At 41.2% G+C, this 17,400-nt stretch overlaps 1 pseudogene; it reads left to right on the top strand.

The window, feature by feature from the left end:
- The first annotated feature begins 9 nt into the window (after nt 1-9).
- LOC124646704 lies at nt 10-9,224 on the top strand (annotated as a pseudogene).
- The last annotated feature ends 8,176 nt before the right edge of the window (nt 9,225-17,400 follow it).

Raw genomic sequence — 17,400 nt, 5'->3', positions numbered from 1 at the left:
CACAACGACATGATGAAGGTATAAATCAGCTGCTAGTGCCATTGCCTCCATGTAGGTCTGGAATTAAAACTCGAAACTCGCGAGCTAAATGAGTAACTCGTGACTCAACTCGGCTCGACTCAAACTCGGTGTATAACGACCCAAGCCAAGTTTCATATTTTGTCGTTAAACAAGTTCAAGCTAAACGAGTCAAGTTCATCGAACTCGCGAGTAGCTCGTTTAGCTTGGTAAAAATGAAATTGGCCCAAGCCCACCAAAATGGCCAACCATATTTGTGGTTTCTCAACTTGGCAATCTTATTCTAATGATATATTGATGGTTGTGGTTTATATTGTTCTGGTACCATAATCCTAATGCTTGTTGTTCATCATTCATGCCCAAATATTTGGGAAAAATGTATTGTACATTTTACATGTTTTATTTGATAGTTTTAAACGAGCTACTCGTGAGTAACTCGCAAGCTTTGCGAGTCGAGCCGAGTTTCAAATCTATACTCAATTGTTAACTGAGCCGAGTCGAGCTAACTCGATTGTTGACCGAGCTTTAGCGAGTCGAGCCAAGCTGGCTCGGCTCGGCTCGAATTCCAGCCCTACCTCCATGCATGCTATGACCTCCAGGGTCGGAGATGCCCTTGATCGCCAATGTCGATGCATTGCGGAACACACCATATGTCCTCCTAAAAGAGCGCCTATATAACCACCAAATTTTGTGTTGGAAACGACCGCATAACGTTGATCTTCATGAACCCCTATCGTTGTGGTATCCATTTTGGATGGACCTACATGTTTAGCTCTAATTCTATCATTCGAAATCCTGGTAGAAGAAACAAAGAGATCCTTTAAGAAACTCTCAACAAATAGGTGTGTTGACGGTGAGAACTGGAATTCATCATAAAAATATCATGCTCCTTGGGTACCAGATTGCTTGCATTGCCACTACCGTTGTTACGAACTCCTTAGGGGGTAGTGACTCCAGCATAAGAAGCAAGCATTGCCTCGAGGGGTCTTCCAATCCACTCATGTGCTCGACCAACTACTCATTAACAAGAGCCGAAACACATTCAGCGATTGTACAATCAACTAGTGAAAACCCCGCGTGTTGCTGCGGATACTTAAGCAAGCAATTTAGAATGTATATGTAGTTGAATAAATGAAAAAATACATTTGATAGTGCCAACTTGATCAACATAAAAATACGTAATTGTTGATTCAAAATTGGGTTGCACATATGTTCTACAAAAGGTAACACAATTTTTTTAAGAGATCTTTACTATTATATTGGAGTTGGGCATGGTGTGCACTTTGACATCAAACATTGAAGAAATCATGGCCGTTCAACATCTTCACTTAACATTTGATTCACGCCCACCGTCGGATATCTTGCCTATATTTGAACGTGGGAAATCCTGAGTAAAAGGAAAACTATCTTTACTATTATATTGGAGTTGGGGATGGTGTGCACTTTGACATCAAACATTGAAGAAATCATGGCCATTCAACATCTCCACTTAACATTTGATTCATGCCCACTGTCGGATATCTTGCCTATATTTGAACGTGGGAAATCCTGAGTAAAAGGAAAGCTATCTTTACGTATTATATTGGAGTTGGGGATGGTGTGCACTTTGACATCAAACATTGAAGAAATCATGACCGTTCAACATCTCCACTTAACATTTGATTCACGCCCACCGTCGGTTATCTTACCTATATTTGAACGTGGGAAATCCTGAGTAAAAGGAAAGCTACTAGTATATTTCCAATCAATTTTTCCTAAATTTGGAAGGCTATCATCAGCAAATAAATTAATCTTTACTATTATATTGGAGTTGGGGATGATGTGCACTTTGACATCAAACATTGAAGAAATCATGGTCATTCAACATCTCCACTTAACATTTGATTCACGCCCACCGTCGGATATCTTGCCTATATTTGAACGTGGGAAATCCTGAGTAAAAGGAAAGCTACTGATATATTTCCAATCAATCTTTCCTAAATTTAGAAGGCTATCATCAGCAAATAAATTAATATACTTACATTCTTCTTTTCATCAAAAAGTATCACGTCAATCAAAGCCAAGTATTTCCTTATTTTGCCTAACAAATATCACCTCATTCAAAAAAATGTATTTGGCAGCAGATATATCACCTCATTTAAAGAGGTACCGTGCATACGGACACACGGAGCAGAGCGTTGATACGTCTCCGACGTATCGATAATTTCTTATGTTCCATGCCACATTATTGATGTTATCTACATGTTTTATGCACACTTTATGTCATATTCGTGCATTTTCTGGAACTAACCTATTAACAAGATGCCGAAGTGCCGCTCTCGTTTTCTCGCTGTTTTTGGTTTCGTAAATCCTAGTAACGAAATATTCTCGGAATCGGACGAAATCAACGCCCGGGTCCCTATTTTGCCCGGAAGCATCCGGAACACCCGAGAGCCGCCGGAGAGGGGGCACAGGCCCACCAAACCCTAGGCCGGCGCGGCCGGGGGGCCCGCGCCACCCTATGGTGTGGGCACCCCTTCGACCCTCTCGGCGCCGCCTCTTCGCCTATATAAAGCCCCCGGATCGAAAACCCCGATACGTTCGGCGAAAACCACGTAAACCTTCCGCGAGCCGCCGCCATCGCGACGCCAAGATCCGGGGGACAGGAGTCTCCGTTCCGCACGCGCCGTCGGAGCGGGGAAGTGCCCCCGAAGGCTTCTCCATCGACACCGCTGCCATCTCCACCGCCATCTTCATCACCGCTGCTGCTCCCATGAGGAGGGAGTAGTTCTCCATCGAGGCTCGGGGCTGTACCGGTAGCTATGTGGTTCATCTCTCCCATGTACCTCAATACAATAATCTCATGAGCTGCTTTACATGATTGAGATTCATATGAGTTTGTATCACAATTTATCTATGTGCTACTCTAGCAATGTTATTAAAGTAGTTTTATTCCTCCCGCACGTGTGTAAAGGTGACAGAGTGTGTGCACCGTGTTAGTACTTGGTTTATGCTATGATCATGATCTCTTGTAGATTATGAAGTTAATTATTGCTATGATGGTATTGATGTGATCTATTCCTCCTACATATGCATGAAGGTGACAGTGTGCATGCTATGTTAGTACTTGGTCTAGTCTGTTGATCTATCTTACACTACAAGGTTACTAAAATATGAACAAGTAATTGTGGAGCTTGTTAACTCCGGCATTGAGGGTTCGTGTAATCCTACGCAATGTGTTCATCATCCAACAAAAGTGTAGAGTATGCATTTATCTATTCTCGTTATGTGATCAATGTTGAGAGTATCCACTAGTGAAAGTGTAATCCCTAGGCCTTGTTCTTAAATATCGCTATCGCTACTTGTTTACTACTGCTGCGTTACTACCGCTTGTTTGCTATTTCATCATGCGTTACTACGCTCATACTTATTTATACCACCCGTATTTCACTATCTCTTCGCCGAACTAGTGCACCTATTAGGTGTGTTGGGGACACAAGAGACTTCTTGCTTTGTGGTTGCAGTGGTTGCATGAGAGGAATATCTTTGACCTCTTCCTCCCTGAGTTCGATAAACCTTGGGTGATCCACTTAAGGGAAAACTTGCTGCTGTTCTACAAACCTCTGCTCTTGGAGGCCCAACACTGTCTACAAGAAAAGGAGGGGGAAGTAGACATCAAGCTATTTTCTGGCGCCGTTGCCGGGGAGGAAAGGTAAAAGGTACTCACACTCCGGACCTCGGCTACTAAGCTATTTTCCGCCGTTGTAAGTACTCAAAGCTATTTCCTTTAGATCCTGCAATTGCAACTTTTTGTTTCTTGTTTACACTAGTTTGGCATAATGGACAAGAATGATCTTCTTATTCTATTTCCTGATTTAAAACATGGATTGTTTGATGCGAAAATTAAAAAGCCTATGGAATCTTATTTGCATGCTGGTAGTAATATTAGTATGAACGCTTTGAACACCATTGTTGATGATAATATAGAAAGTTCTAAGCTTGGGGAAGCTGGTTTTCATGATCTTTTTAGTCCCCCAAGCATTGAGGAGAAAATTTTCTTTGATGATATTTTGCCTCCTATTTATGATGATTATAATGATAGTGGTCTTTTGGTGCCACCTACTAGGGAGAGTACATTTTATGGTGATTATACTATGCCTCCTACACTTGATGAGAATAATAATGATAGCTACTTTGTTGAATTTGCTCCCACTATTACTAATAAAATTGACTATGCTTATGTGGAGAGTAATAATTTTATGCATGAGACTCATGATAAGAATGCTTTATGTGATAGTTATATTATTGAGTTTCCTCATGATGCTACTGGATATTATTATGAGAGAGGAAAATATGGTTGTAGAAATTTTCATGTTACTAAAATGCCTCTCTATGTGCTGAAATTTTTCAAGCTACACTTGTTTTATCTTCCTATGCTTGTTACTTTGCTCTTCATGAACTTGTTTATTTATGAGATTCCTATGCATAGGAAGCATGTTAGACTTAAATGTGTTTTGAATTTGCCTCTTGATGCTCTCTTTTGCTTCAAATACTATTTCTTGCGAGTGCATCATTAAAACTGCTGAGCCCATCTTAATGGCTATAAAGAAAGAACTTCTTGGGAGATAACCCATGTGTTGTTTTGCTACAGTACTTTATTTTTATTTTGTGTCTTGGAAGTTGTTTACTACTGTAGCAACCTCTCCTTATCTTAGTTTTGTGTTTTGTTGTGCCAAGTGAAGCCTCTAATCGAAGGTTGACACTAGATTTGGATTTCTGCGCAGAAACAGATTTCTATCTGTCACGAATCTGGGATTTTCTCTCTGTAGAAAAATCAGAAAAATATGCCAATTTACGTGCGTGTTCCTCAGATATGTACGCAACTTTCGTTAGTTTTGAGTTTTCTGATCTGAGCAACGGAAGTATTTATTATAAATTCGTCTTTACGTACTGTTCTGTTTTGACAGATTCTGCCTTTTATTTCGCATTGCTTCTTTTGCTATGTGGGATGGATTTCTTTGTTCCATTAAACTCCAGTAGCTTTGGGCAATGTCCAGAAGTGTTAAGAATGATTGTGTCACCTCTGAACATGTGAGTTTTTGATTATGTACTAACCCCTCTAATGAAGTTTATGAGAAGTTTGGTGTGAAGGAAGTTTTCAAGGGTCAAGAGAGGAGGATGATATACTATGATCAAGAAGAGTGAAAGCTCTAAGCTTGGGGATGCCCCGGTGGTTCACCCCTGCATATATCAAGAAGACTCAAGCGTCTAAGCTTGGGGATGCCCAAGGCATCCCCTTCTTCATCGACAAATTATCAGGTTCCTTCTCTTGAAACTATATTTTTATTCGGTCACATCTTATGTGCTTTACTTGGAGCGTCTGTGTGCTTTTATTTTTGTTTGTGTTTGAATAAATTGGCTTACATCATGCTTGTGTGGGAGAGAGACACGCTCCGTCTGTTGCATATGAACACATGTGTTCTTAGCTTTTAGTATTCATGGCGAAGTTTCTTCTTCGTTAAATTGTTATATGGTTGGAATTGGAAAATGATACATGTAGTAATTTGCTATAATGTCTTGGGTAATGTGATACTTGGCAATTGTTGTGCTCATGTTTAAGCTCTTGCATCATATACTTTGCACCCATTAATGAAGAAATACATAGAGCTTGCTAAAATTTGGTTTGCATAATTGGTCTCTCTAAGGTCTAGATAATTTCTAGTATTGAGTTTGAACAACAAGGAAGACGGTGTAGAGTCTTATAATGTTTTCAATATGTCTTTTATGTGAGTTTTGCTGCACCAGTTCATCCTTGTGTTTGTTTCAAATAAACCTTGCTAGCCTAAGCCTTGTATCGAGAGGGAATACTTCTCATGCATCCAAAATACTTGAGCCAACCACTATGCCATTTGTGTCCACCATACCTACCTACTACATGGTATTTTCCACCATTCCAAAGTAAATTGCTTGAGTGCTACCTTTAAAATTCCATCATTCACCTTTGCAATATATAGCTCATGGGACAAATAGCTTAAAAACTATTGTGGTATTGAATATGTAATTATGCACTTTATCTCTTATTAAGTTGCTTGTTGTGCGATAACTATGTTTACTGGGGACGCCATCAACTATTCATTGTTGAATTTCATGTGAGTTGCTATGCATGTTCGTCTTGTCTGAAGTAAGAGTGATCTACCACCCTATGGTTAAGCATGCATATTGTTAGAGAAGAACATTGGGCCGCTAACTAAAGCCATGATCCATGGTGGAAGTTTCAGTTTTGGACATATATCCTCAATCTCATATGAGAAAATTATTAATTGTTGTTACATGCTTATGCATAAAAGAGGAGTCCATTATCTGTTGTCTATGTTGTCCCGGTATGGATGTCTAAGTTGAAGAATAATCAATAGCGAGAAATCCAATGCGAGCTTTCTCCTTAGACCTTTGTACAAGCGGCATAGAGGTACCCCTTTGTGACACTTGGTTAAAACATGTGCATTGTGATGATCCGGTAGTCCAAGCTAATTAGGACAAGGTGCGGGCACTATTAGTATACTATGCATGAGGCTTGCAACTTGTAAGATATAATTTACATGATACATATGCTTTATTACTACCGTTGACAAAATTGTTTCATGTTTTCAAAATCCAAGCTCTAGCACAAATATAGCAATCGATGCTTTTCCTCTATGGAGGACCATTCTTTTACTTTCATTGTTGAGTCAGTTCACCTATTTCTCTCCACCTCAAGAAGCAAACGACTTGTGTGAACTGTGCATTGATTCTTACATACTTGCATATTGCATTTGTTATATTGCTTTGCATTGACAACTATCCATGAGATATACATGTTATAAGTTGAAAGCAACCGCTGAAACTTCATCTTCCTTTGTGTTGCTTCAATGCCTCTACTTTGAATTATTGCTTTATGAGTTAACTCTTATGCAAGACTTATTGATGCTTGTCTTGAAGTACTATTCATGAAAAGTCTTTGCTTTATGATTCAGCTTGTTTACTCATGTCATATACATTGTTTTGATCGCTGCATTCACTACATATGCTTTACAAATAGTATGATCAAGGTTATGATGGCATGTCACTCCGGAAATTATCTCGTGTTATCGTTTTACCTCGCTCGGGACGAGCGTAACTAAGCTTGGGGATGCCGATACGTCTCCGACGTATCGATAATTTCTTATGTTCCATGCCACATTATTGATGTTATCTACATGTTTTATGCACACTTTATGTCATATTCGTGCATTTTCTCGGAACTAACCTATTAACAAGATGCCGAAGTGCCAGCTCTCGTTTTCTCGCTGTTTTTGGTTTCGTAAATCCTAGTAACGAAATATTCTCGGAATCGGACGAAATCAATGCCCAGTGTTCCTATTTTGCCCGGAAGCATCCGGAACACCCGAGAGCCGCCGGAGAGGGGGCACAGGCCCACCAAACCCTAGGCCGGCGCGGCCGGGGGGCCCGCGCCACCCTATGGTGTGGGCACCCCTTCGACCCTCCGGCGCCGCCTCTTCGCCTATATAAAGCCCCCGGATCGAAAACCCCGATACGTTCGGCGAAAACCACGTAAACCTTCCGCAGCCGCCGCCATCGCGACGCCAAGATCCGGGGACAGGAGTCTCCGTTCCGGCACGCCGCCGGAGCGGGGAAGTGCCCCCGGAAGGCTTCTCCATCGACACCGCTGCCATCTCCACCGCCATCTTCATCACCGCCGCTGCTCCCATGAGGAGGGAGTAGTTCTCCATCGAGGCTCGGGGCCGTACCGGTAGCTATGTGGTTCATCTCTCCCATGTACCTCAATACAATAATCTCATGAGCTGCTTTACATGATTGAGATTCATATGAGTTTGTATCACAATTTATCTATGTGCTACTCTAGCAATGTTATTAAAGTAGTTTTATTCCTCCCGCACGTGTGTAAAGGTGACAAGTGTGTGCACCGTGTTAGTACTTGGTTTATGCTATGATCATGATCTCTTGTAGATTATGAAGTTAATTATTGCTATGATGGTATTGATGTGATCTATTCCTCCTACATATGCATGAAGGTGATAGTGTGCATGCTATGTTAGTACTTGGTCTAGTCTGTTGATCTATCTTACACTACAAGGTTACTAAAATATGAACAGTAATTGTGGAGCTTGTTAACTCCAGCATTGAGGGTTCGTGTAATCCTACGCAATGTGTTCATCATCCAACAAAAGTGTAGAGTATGCATTTATCTATTCTGTTATGTGATCAATGTTGAGAGTATCCACTAGTGAAAGTGTAATCCCTAGGCCTTGTTCTTAAATACTGCTATCGCTACTTGTTTACTACTGCTGCGTTACTACTGTTTGTTTGCTATTTCACTGCGTTACTACTGCTCATACTTATTTATACCACCTGTATTTCACTATCTCTTCGCCGAACTAGTGCACCTATTAGGTGTGTTGGGGACACAAGAGACTTCTTGCTTTGTGGTTGCAGGGTTGCATGAGAGGGATATCTTTGACCTCTTCCTCCCTGAGTTCGATAAACCTTGGGTGATCCACTTAAGGGAAAACTTGCTGCTGTTCTACAAACCTCTGCTCTTGGAGGCCCAACACTGTCTACAAGAAAAGGAGGGGGAAGTAGACATCAAGCGTCGCGGCGGCTGTAAACCTGTCGCTCCCCACATGCGGTGGCGATGATGGTGCTGGTGCCGCTACGTCATCGTTCCAACTCTGCAACTGCGGCATGACCACATTCCGTCTCCAGCGTGTGTTTGATTTGTTTGACAACAACATCGACGGAGGGATCACCATGGACAAGCTGGCGCAGGCGCTAAACTCGCTCGGTCTCATCGCGGGCCACACTGGACTGACCACCACCATGGGTGTGTACGTCCACGAGGGAATGGTAGGTCTCCGGTTCGAGGACTCCGCATTCCTCCACCACGCCCTTGACGATGCGCTGGATGACATGACCGAGGAAGGCAAGGCGGCCGTTGGCGATGGGGTGAAGAGGAGATGAGGGAGACATTCAAGGTGTTCAACATGGACATATGGCGTTAGGTTCATTTTGGCCACTGAGCTGCAAGAGATGCTCAAGAAGTTGGGACTCTCCCAGGGCAGCAACCATGCCACCATGTGCAAGATGATCTGCAACGTCGACCGTGACAGCGACGGCGTCGACTTCGGTGAGTTCAAGTGCATGATATAGGGAACACCATCTGGGGCGCTTGAAGAATATCCATTGTTCGCGTAGGAATCAGTTAATTAATGGGATCCCACGCATACAATCATACACTCAGCAAATTAAATTGAGTATGATCTTTCTTAGTAAAAAAAAAAGATAATAGTGAATGATCTTAAAGTGATTTGTATGTACAAGTTGTGCAGGACCAGGATAAGGATGATTAGGAGTACGAAGTCCATGCATGCCAATTGATCCACATGTTAGATGCATCTTGATGTGCATGTGTGCTTGTGACGGTAAAGCACACGTCCGTTGGGAACCCCAAGAGGAAGGTATGATGCATACAACAGCAAGTTTTCCCTCAGTAAGAAACCAAGGTTATCGACCAGTAGGAGATGAAGGCCACGTGAAGGTTGTTGGTGGAGGAGTGTAGTGCGACGCAACATCAGGGATTCCGGCACCAACGTGGAACCTGCACAACACAATCAAAATACTTTGCCACAACTTAACAGTGAGGTTGTCAATCTCACCGGCTTGCTGTAAACAAAGGATTAAACGTATGGTGTGGAGAATGATGTTTGCTTGTAGAAAACAACAGAGAACAGATTGCGGTAGATTGTATTTCAGGTGTAAAAGAATGGACCGGGGTCCACAGCTCACTAGTGGTGTCTCTCCAATAAGATAAATAGCATGTTGGGTGAACAAATTACAGCTTGGGCAATTCACAAATAGAGATGCACATACATATATCATGATGACTACTATGAGATTTACTTAGGGCATTACGACAAAGAACATAGACCGCTATCCAAGCATGTATCTATGCCTAAAAGTCCACCTTCAGTGTTAGCATCCGCACTCCTTTCAGTATTAAGTTGCAAACAACGGACAATTGCATTAAGTATTGTGCGTAATGTAATCAACACAAATATCCTTAGACAAAGCATCGATTTTTTATCCCTAGTGGCAACAAAGACATCCATAACCTTAGAACTTTCTCGTCACCGTCCTGCATTCAATGGAGGCATGAACCCACTATCGAGCATAAATACTCCCTCTTGGAGTTACAAGTATCAACTTGGCCAGAGCCTCTACTAGCAACGGAGAGCATGCAAGATCATAAACAACACATATATGATAGATAAATAATCAACTTGACATAGTATTCAATATTCATCGGATCCCAACAAACACAACATGTAGCATTACAAATAGACGATATTGATCATGATAGGCAGCTCACAAGATCTAAACATGATAGCACAAGAGGAGAAGACAACCATCTAGCTACTGCTATGAACCCATAGTCCAAGGATGAACTACTCACGCATCAATCCGGAGGCGGGCATGATGATGTAGAGTCCTCCGGTGATGATTCCCTCTCCGGCAGGGTGCCGGAGGCGATCTCCTGAATCCCCCGAGATGGGATTGGCGGCGGCGACGTCTCTGGAACTTTTCTCGTATCGTGGCTCTCGGTGATAGGGTTTTCGTGACGGAGAGAATTTATAGGCGAAGGGGCAGAGTCGGGAGGCGCCCGAGGGGCCCACCCCATAGGGCGGCGCGCCCAAGGGTGGGGCCACGCCCCCCTAGGGTGTGGCCGCCTCGTCGACCCTCTTCGTCTCCTCTTCGGACTTATGGAAGGCTCCGTGCAAAATAAGACTGTGGGCTTTTGTTTCGTCCAATTCCGAGAATATTTCCTGTGTAGGATTTCTGAAACCAAAAACAGCAGAAAACAGGAACTGGCGCTTCGGCATCTTGTTAATAGGTTAGTGCCGGAAAATGCATAAAAATGATGTAAAGTGTATATAAAACATGTGAGTATTATCATATAACTAGCATGGAACATAAGAAATTATAGATACGTTTGAGACGTATCAAGCATCCCCAAGCTTAGTTCCTACTCGCTCTCGAGTAGGTAAACGATAACAAGGATAATTTTTGAAGTGACATGCTACTATCATAATCTTGATCAGTACTATTGTAAAGCATATGAAGTGAATGAAGTGATTCGAAGCAATGGTAAAGATAATGACTAAACAACTGAATCATATAGCAAAGACTTTTCATGAATAGTACTTTCAAGACAAGCATCAATAAGTCTTGCATAAGAGTTAACTCATCATGCAATAGATTCTTAATAGAAGGTTTTAAAGCAACACAAAGGATTATTAAGTTTCAGCAATTGCTTTCAACTTGTAACATGTATATCTCATGGATAGTTGTCAACATAAAGCAATATAACAAGTGCAATAGGTAAACATGTAAGAATCAATGCACACAGTTGACACAAGTGTTTGCTTCTAAGATAGAAAGAAGTAGGTAAACTGACTTAACATAAAGTAAAAGAAAGGCCCTTCGCAGAGGGAAGCATGGATTACTCATGTGCTAGAGCTTTTTATTTTGAAAACATGGAAATAATTTTGTCAACGGTAGTAATAATTCATATGTGTTATGCATAAAACTTCTTATAAGTTGCAAGCCTCATGCATCGAATACCAATAGTGCCCGCACCTTGTCCTAATTAGCTCGGATTTCCATGGATCATCATTGCATTACATATGTTTCAACCAAGTGTCACAAAGGGGTACCTCTATGCCACCTGTACAAAGGTCCAAGGAGATAGATCGCATTTGATTTCTCGCTTTGATAGATCTCAACTCTGAGGATATCCATGTCGGGACAACATAGAAAACAGTATAATGGACTCCTCTTTTAATGCTTAAGCATTCAACAACATGATAATATTATCATAAGAGATTGAGGTTTAATGTCCAAACCGAAACTTCCACCATGATACATGGCTTTGGTTGGCGGCCCAATGTTCTTCTCTAACAATATGCATACTCAAACCATTTAATCATGATAAATCACCCTTACTTCGTACAAGACGAACATGCATAGAAACTCACATGATATTCAACAAAGGTGTAAAAAGTTGATGGCGTCCCCAGAAACATGGTTACCGCTCAACAAGCAACTTATAATAAATAAGATACATAAGCGACATATTCAATACCACAATAGTTTTTAAGCTATTTTTCCATGAGCTATGTATTGCAAAGACAAGGAATGCAATTTTTAAAGGTAGCACACAAGCAATTTACTTTGGAATGGCAGAGAAATACCACATAGTAGGTAGTTATGGTGGACACAAATGGCATGAGTTTTGGCTCAAGGTTTTTGGATGCACGAGAAGCATTTCCTCTCAGTACAAGGCTTTGGCTAGCAAGGTTGTTTGAAGCAAACACAAGTATGAACCGGTACAACAAAACTTATATAAGAATATATTGCAAGCATTATAAGACTCTACACTGTCTCCTTGTTGCTCAAACACTTTTACCGTAAAATATCTAGACCTTAGAGAGATCAATCATGCAATCCAAATTTCAACAAGCTCTACAGTAGTTCTCCACTAATAGGTTTAAACTACATGATGCAAGAGCTTAAACATGATCTATGAGAGCTCAAAACAATTGCCAAGTATCAAATTATTCAAGACATATATAACATTTCCCACATGAAGCATTTTCTGTTTCCAACCAAATAGCAATCAACAAAGCGGTTTTCAACTCCGCCATGAACATTAAAAGTAAAGCTAAGAACACCAGTGTTCATATAAAAAAGCGGAGCGTGTCTTTCTCCAATACAAGGAATGCTAGGATCCGATTTTATTCAAACAAAAACAAACAGACGCTCTAAGTAAACCACATAAGATGTGACGGAATAAAAATATAGTTTCACTAGAGGTGACCTGATAAGTTGTCGATGAAGAAGGGGATGCCTTGGGCATCCCCAAGCTTAGATGCTTGAGTCTTCTTGAAATATGCAGGGATGAACCACGGGGGCATCCCCAAGCTTAGACTTTTCACTCTTCTTGATCATATTATATCATCCTCCTCTCTTGACCCTTGAAAATTTCCTCCACACCAAACTCAAAACAAACTCATTAGAGGGTTAGTGCATAATCAAAAATTCACATGTTCAGAGAGGACACAATCATTCTTAACACTTCTGGACATTACCCAAAGCTACTGAAAGTTAATGGAACAAAGAAATTCACTCAACACAGTAAAAGAGGCAATGCGAAATAAAAGGCAGAATCTGTCAAAACAGAACAGTCCGTAAAGACGAATTTTTTCGAGGCACTTAACAGGCTCAGATAAAAAATCTCAAATTGAACGAAAGTTGCGTACATATCTGAGGATCATGCATGAATTTTTTCAGCATTTTATGAGTTTCCTACAGAGAGATCTACTCAAATTCGTGACAGGTAAAAATCTATTTCTGCGCAGGAATCCAAATCTAGTATCAACTTTACTATAAAAGACTTTACTTGGCACAACAACATGATAAGGAGAGGTTGCTACAGTAGTAACAACTTCCAAGACTCAACAAAACAGTAACAAAATAAAAACAACATGGGTTATCTCCCAAGAAGTGCTTTTCTTTAACGCCTTTCAGCTAGGCGCAGAAAGTGCAAATCAAGTATTATCAAGAGAAGAAGTATCAACAGAGGAGTTTGGAGTTTTCTCAACTATGCATTGTATCTTATCTATGTAAGAAACTCCTCTTTCATTACTATTAGGCTTACTATCCTCCTCAAATAATTTTTCAGGAACAATCCAAGCAAAATTCTTTTCTAGTGCCTCATGCATTCCTATGAGTTTATTAGGTATTGGTATTTTAATCTCCCCCTCACAATTGATTTTATTAGTATATTTTAGCCTATCCTTTTCCATCTTTTCAAGGGTATTTGCAAAATTGGTAAAACACCCAAGCATTTTATGTTTAATAAAGACTTTCCTAGCTTCTCTAGCTACATCTCCAAATTCTCTAAGAAGGGTTTCTAAAACAAAATCTTTTTTTCTCCTTCTTCCATATCACAGAGTGTAAGAAACATATGTTGCATTATAGGATTAAGATTAACAAATCTAGCTTCCAACATGTGCACGAAAGAGGCAGTAGAAATTTCATAATTAGGAGCAAGTTCCATCAAGGATCTATCTTCAAAATCTTTAACCGTACTAACATGAGTGAAAAATTCTTCTATATTATCTCTTCCAATGATGGACCCATGCCCTACCGATACATCTTTCAAAGTAAACTTAGGGTGAAGCATGATGAAATAAACAAAAGTAAACTAACAAAATAAAGTAAATGCAAATAACTAATTTTTGTGTGTTTTTGATATAAAGAAAGCAAACAAGACAAAAAATAAAATAAAGTAAAGTAAGTAACTAATTTTTGTGTGTTTTTGATATAAAGAAAGCAAACAAAACAGAAAATAAAATAAAGTAAAGCAAGACAATAAACAAAGTAAAGAGATTGGATGTGAGAGACTCCCCTTGCAGCGTGTCTTGATCTCCCCGGTAACGGCGCCAGAAAAAGAGCTGCTTGTGACGGTAAAGCACACGTCCGTTGGGAACCTCAAGAGGAAGGTATGATGCATACAACAGCAAGTTTTCCCTCAGTAAGAAACCAAGGTTATCGAACCAGTAGGAGATGAAGGCCACGTGAAGGTTGTTGGTGGAGGAGAGTAGTGCGGCGCGACACCAGGGATTCCGGTGCCAACGTGGAACCTGCACAACACAATCAAAATACTTTGCCCCAACTTAACAGTGAGGTTGTCAATCTCACCGGCTTGCTGTAAACAAAGGATTAAACGTATGGTATGGAGAATGATGTTTGCTTGTAGAAAACAACAGAGAACGTGAGATTGCAATAGATTGTATTTCAGATGTAAAAGAATGGACCGGGGTCCACAGCTCACTAGTGGTGTCTCTCCAATAAGATAAATAGCATGTTGGGTGAACAAATTACAGTTGGGCAATTGACAAATAGAGATGCACATACATATATCATGATGACTACTACGAGATTTACTTAGGGCATTACGACAAAGAACATAGACCGCTATCCAAAGATATGCATCTATGCCTAAAAAGTCCACCTTCAGAGTTAGCATCCGCACCCCTTCCAAGTATTAAGTTGCAAACAACGGACAATTGCATTAAGTACGGTGCGTAATGTAATCAACACAAATATCCTTAGACAAAGCATCGATGTTTTATCCCTAGTGGAAACAAAGACATCCATAACCTTAGAACTTTCCGTCACTCGTCCCGTATTCAATGGAGGCATGAACCCACTATCGAGCATAAATACTCCCTCTTGGAGTTACAAGTATCAACTTGGCCAGAGCCTCTACTAGCAACGGAGAGCATGCAAGATCATAAACAACACATATATGATAGATAAATAATCAACTTGACATAGTATTCAATATTCATCGGATCCCAACAAACACAACATGTAGCATTACAAATAGACGATCTTGATCATGATAGGCAGCTCACAAGATCTAAACATGATAGCACAAGAGGAGAAGACAACCATCTAGCTACTCTCTATGGACCCATAGTCCAAGGATGAACTACTCACGCATCAATCCGGAGGCGGACATGATGATGTAGAGTCCTCCGGTGATGATTCCCCTCTCCGGCAGGGTGCCGGAGGCGATCTCCTGAATCCCCCGAGATGGGATTGGCGGCGGCGACGTCTCTGGAACTTTTCTCGTATCGTGGCTCTCGGTGATAGGGTTTTCGCGACGGAGAGAATTTATAGGCGAAGGGGCAGAGTCGGGAGGCGCCCGAGGGGCCCACCCCATAGGGCGGCGCGCCCAAGGGTGGGGCCGCGCCCCCCTAGGGTGTGGCCGCCTCGTCGACCCTCTTCGTCTCCTCTTCGGACTTCTGGAAGGCTCCGTGCAAAATAAGACCGTGGGCTTTTGTTTCGTCCAATTCCGAGAATATTTCCTGTGTAGGATTTCTGAAACCAAAAACAGGAGAAAACACGAACTCGCGCTTCGGCATCTTGTTAATAGGTTAGTGCCGGAAAATGCATAAAAATGATGTAAAGTGTATATAAAACATGTGAGTATTGTCATATAACTAGCATGGAACATAAGAAATTATACATACGTTTGAGACGTATCAATGTGCGTGGCTACAATGAGTTCATGCATATGTATCATGCTGCTAGCCGGGTGATGTTTTCATGTTTACTTGTCCGAGGAGGATCACGAGAGGCTGCAAAACACCCGCATCATGACTGGTATGCAAGCGCTCGGTACGACGGGTCAGCGGAGACGTCTGTGCCATCACCTAGGTACATCAACGGTAGGGGTGTGCGGGGCAAGAGGAAACAACCCTATATATGCAGGTGATTGGCTGACACCAGCAGCGAAGGAACGTGGCCCAGGCGAGATGGTCGAGGAGCTGTGATTGCTGGAAGGAGGGATGAAAGAGTGATCATCAATCTGCACTTTAGACATCAGCCCATTAACGAGATGTTATTCACTGTGGTAACTAGAGAAAATGGGAATGTATAATTTTTTAAAACAAATGCAAATGAGGTGGAAAAGTAGTAACGTGAAGGGGGATGGGAGATGAAGTTTACCACCATGTCACCGAAATTAGTATCTTATGATGATTGGTGACATCAGTAGCTAAAGGGGAGTAGATGATACACTCGTAATTGTTTCATCTTGGGCCGTAGCCATGTCCATGTCAGGTTCCTTTTGTGCAAACTCTAACGGTAGAGTCAAATTTGTCATTTTTACCCACATAACGTGCATAGCAAAATCAAACATGAGGATAATGTAGGCCGTCTAATCAGATCTCGCTTGATATCTAGCCATCCGTGCAATATACAATCAAACATTATCAAACACTTTCCAAAATCAACAATCACTTTCTAAAATCAACGTCAAGAGCATTAAGGGCATGTACAACATGGTGATGTCAGCCTTCCCTTAGGCTTGCTACGTCGGATTTTTTGCTTACTTGGAGGAGAAAGAAGGAAGAAAGAGAAGTCTGTCTTCCCTTAGCTAAGGAATGATCTCTTATGAAATAAGAGAATACTATTTTCCCCTTGTACGACTTGTCTTCTCGTAGCCACACAATTTCCTTCTAAAAATAATTAATTCCCATTTATTATAAGTGCCGACAATAAAAGATAATGCATTGTACCTCTAATATTTAGCGTCTTCTCTAGATGATGTGGACTGCTAAAGGAAGACGTGCTTTCTCTACCATTGTACATGCCCTAACACCATATTGCTAAATAAGGAACTAAACAGAAAGTATTAATCGCGAAATCGCTACAATCAAGGGATGACCGATCATCACGATCAATTAGGAGACAACAATTGGTAATATGTAGAAA

The sequence above is a fragment of the Lolium rigidum genome, chromosome 4 (genome assembly GCF_022539505.1).
Source record: "Lolium rigidum isolate FL_2022 chromosome 4, APGP_CSIRO_Lrig_0.1, whole genome shotgun sequence".
Lineage (NCBI taxonomy): Eukaryota > Viridiplantae > Streptophyta > Magnoliopsida > Poales > Poaceae > Lolium > Lolium rigidum.
This window is presented reverse-complemented; position numbering and strand designations above follow the sequence as displayed.